General features: G+C 42.6%; 1 pseudogene; it reads left to right on the top strand.

Moving 5' to 3' along the window:
* Window positions 1–1,283: 1,283 nt before the first annotated feature.
* On the top strand, window positions 1,284–2,601 carry LOC137351402 (beta-1,3-galactosyl-O-glycosyl-glycoprotein beta-1,6-N-acetylglucosaminyltransferase-like; annotated as a pseudogene).
* Window positions 2,602–4,167: the final 1,566 nt, after the last annotated feature.

Genomic DNA, 4,167 nt, shown 5'->3' with positions numbered 1-4,167 from the left:
TTCTGCACAAAGGTTTCCACAACAGACAGGTGGTATGGCATGTTCCGCGGCAATGTAGCTCGACTAATCCTTCGCAACACCAGAGACAGAACTTCTGCACGTAGTGACACGGTGTTTGCGTACTGAGGGTCTACGCACAGCTTGATGCAGGCACACAGATAACAAATTAGATAAAGGACCAGTTAATCTGTTTTGGTGGTGCTGGTTGAAGAATGAATGTTGGAAAAGGCAGAGTGAAAGCCTCCTGTCTATGATACTGAGTCAGCCAGGCACTGTTCTTCATCTCTGGGACTTGGTTTCAAATCCAGCCTCAGAGGGTGAAAGTGTTGGGAAGAAACAAAACATTTTTTATTTGAGGAACAAATTTGTTGGGTGCAGAGGGTACTGGACAGCAATGAGCAGGAACAATGACTAATTAGCTCCATTCCCCAAAGTGATGTCCTTACTGCCACTGCAAGCGACATCAGCTAATATAACACAGATTGCGGGTTGAACTTGGAACCTTTCTATTCTATATGGCTCAGTTTTTGATGTAAGACATTTGAAAGACTGGTGCTGTTTATTTATCCTTTTAATTACACACCATTATCAGTTAGCATAAGATAGTTTTTATTCCACTGTGATTTCTGAGGTAAGTAATAACCTGTTAACATTCTGCAAGGTATCTATACTATCCCATGATGTTTGTATCATAAGCCAGTTATATTGCAGTGTCTGTATCAATGCAGCATGGTTTTTGTATCACTTGACACTCACGACATGTTATAATTCTCATTTAAAGACTCTGTTATGAGTGGAGTCTGAGGTTGCAATAGAAAGTCGTACACTCAATGGGGCTCTCACTAGCCGTGGTATAACTGGAAATGTTTCCATCTTACCATCCAAAGAGATCCCAGACAGGACAGACCTTCATGTTAGTAAGGACAAGGTAGGACTCTAACAGTACGAAACCAGCAATCCGCCCCTTTGTGATGTTAAGATTAATGGCTGGAATGTTCTCGTTTAAAGACACCTGGGGACTGCCTGCTCTTTCATCTTTAATATCCACTTGGCTCTTTTTTTTCAGTGAAGTGCTGTTCATTTATAAAATTATACAATATTGTCTGCTTCATATTTCTGCTTCGCATAAATCAAGAAATCACATTGTGGAAATAAAACCCGTAACTTTATCTGTGATATGCTTCATTTAACCCAGATCGTATTGAGACAGCGTTGAATCATCAATCAAAATCGTCCATTCGCAACATTATTTAAGTTTTTAGAAACTTGTTTTTCGTTTCATGATGATGTGGAAATGTAAATGGTTTCTACGACAGTACCCTGTAATCCTTGTATTAACTTGTATCACCCTTTTAGTGAAGAACATCTTTGCCGGAAGGGGCCTCATAACCAACAATCAGGACCAGTTTCCTGTGAAAATCCAATATTTTATGGGGAATGGCAGGCTTCCCACATCTGGTGCTCACAACATTAGGTGTTCGGAGTTGGAAGTATCTACAGAATCTCTTTATGATGTAAACTGTACGGCTGTTTTCCAAGGGGAAGTCAGGGAAATCAAGGGAAGTCAATTATTGAAGGCGCAACATCAGGCAGTAACTCCCAATAATTCCTATCATACTGATGTCACACAAAACTGTAAGAATTTCATAAGGTGCAGAAAGTACATCACATTTGTCCTCAGTAGGAGAGAGGAGCAAGTTCCAATTGTAGTAATTAATCAAAGAGCTGACCCGTTTCAAAGACTGTTGAGGACAATCTACATGCCCCAGAATATTTACTGTGTAAATATTGACAAGAAATAATCCATTGATTTCAAAACTGCAGTTCGCAATATCGCATCTTGTTTCCCAAATGTTTTTATTGCAGGGAAATTAGAGAATCCTGTCCAGTGCTCAGGCAAACCTGAACTGCATGGAGGAGCTGCTGGCAAGACATTTAACCTGGATGTACTTCATCAATCTGTTTGGTATGGATTTTCCCATCAAAACCAACTTGGAGGTTGTCCATCAGCTACAGCATTTGAAACGGGGCAACAGTTTAGAGTCTGAGGTTGCTACGGAGAGGAAACAGTTGCGTTGGAAATATAACTTCAAAGTAGTCAATGGGAAAATAGTAAAGAGGAATGTAATCAAGAAACCAATATCTACTGTGGCCTCCATATTCTTCGGCAGTGCCTACATGGTGGTCAATAGACAATTTGTTGAGTACATTTTCAAGGACCCAAAAGCAAAACAACTGACTGAACAGTCAAAAGACACATACAACTCTGATGACTTCATCTGAGCCACTCTGCAGGGGATGCCCAGCGTTCCTAGCTCAAAACCTTCACATCCCAAGTATGATGTAAGTGATATGAGGTCTGTGGCCAGGCTGGAGAAGTGGAAATACTTTGAAGGTGATGTGATAGTAGGGAAAGCCTATCCATTGTGCACTGATTCCCATTGAAGGTCTGTCTGTATTTATGGGGCTGGTGATCTCAACTGGATACTTCAACAACACCAACTGTTTGCCAATAAATTTGATACAGATATGGATCCCATTGCACTTCAGTGCCTGGAGCAATACTTTTGGCAGAAAAGTCTGGTGGGCTGCAGCACATAAAACTTGTATTGCATCTTCTCTCAATGCACCTGTACAGTTCACTTTGCACCACTAACTGTCTTGATAACTCTTTAACTGCCGGGGCCAGATTAGGATAGATTAGTGCCCAAAATAACTGCCGAAGCAAACGAGTGTAACTGTTGTAAAGTGGAATCATCTGGAATGTAAAAGGTTTAGACACTGCCCAGGGCACTGAAGTAGTGCAATTAAACAATGGGCCAGTAATCTGTCTAAAAGCCCTGGAGCACTGCTGAACCTCCCCTGCCTCTTGGTACCTGAGGAATTTTTTGAACTTTAGCAGAGGTTTATTGAGCAGCAGTTCACTTTGTCACTACAACTAGAAAGAGATCTGGGATTAAATGCGAGAGTGCAAATGAACCAAATCTGTCCTGGTACCTCAGGCTCTTAATGAGCACTTGTTCTCAGCAGTACTCTGAAACAGCCAAGTAGCATCTGTTCGAAGTGTCATATTGTGCAACTGATGCCTGATCATTCCAGTTATAATGAGCATTTGGGGACCTGTCCAAAATTATTCATTACATTTGGATCCCATTGTATTGCAGCTGGACAGCAATATGAGGCACTACTAATCCCCTCGTTTTGTGCCCTTGGCTCATGGTCACTACTCAGTGATTCCTGCTGGAGGGTGCATCTGTGTGAATGTCAGTTAAGGACAAGATTGAGCTCAATTGTGATGCATCCTATAGTTGAGTAGCTTTGCGCACTTGCTGTCTAGGGTCACATGGAAGAAAAAGCTGCTTGAGTGTTAATCATCTGTCAACTGGACTACATTTTGGATATTGGAGGCCAACTTTTAATATCCAGTGGGTGGCTGGAGAATCTAGCCATTGGAATGTTCCTCGTAGCACACACAGTCACACGGCAATTCACCTGCTCAAGGTGGTGGATATTAGCACTGGGATTGGAACACTTTGCATTTCAGATGCCCAGTGTCCACATCATGAATTCCCAAGGCAGGTACAGCATGGGTTAGATGCAATGTAGATAAAGCATAAGTAGAATTTTTTTAATTCATTCATGGGATGTGGGCGTCGCTGGCAAGGCCAGCATTTATTGCCCATCCCTAATTGCCCTTGAGAAGGTGGTGATGAGCTGCCTTCTTGAACCTCTGCAGCCCATGTGGGGTAGGTACACCCACAGTGCTGTTAGGAAGGGAGTTCCAGGATTTTGACCCAGCAACAGTTTTGTCCAGGTTTTGCTGCATTTCTACACGGACTGTTTCAGTATCTGAGGAGTTGCAAATGGTGCTGAACATTATGCAATCATCAGCGAACATTCCCACATCTGACCCTATGATTGAAGGAAGGTCATTGATGAAGCAGCTGAAGATGGTTGGGCCTAGGACATTACCCTGAGGAATTCCTGCAGTGATGTCCTGAAGCTGAGATGATTGACCTCCAACAACCACAACCATCTTCCTTGCGCGAGGTACAACTCCAACCAGCGGAGAGTTTTCCCCCTGATTCCCATTGAGCCCAGTTTTGCTAGGACTCCTTGATGCCATACTCGGTCAAATGCTGCCTTTATGTCATGGGCAGTCACTCT

This window comes from Heterodontus francisci, chromosome 36 (genome assembly GCF_036365525.1).
Source record: "Heterodontus francisci isolate sHetFra1 chromosome 36, sHetFra1.hap1, whole genome shotgun sequence".
NCBI lineage: Eukaryota > Metazoa > Chordata > Chondrichthyes > Heterodontiformes > Heterodontidae > Heterodontus > Heterodontus francisci.
Note: the sequence above shows the minus strand (reverse complement) of the source record. Positions and strands in the feature narration are given on the sequence as shown.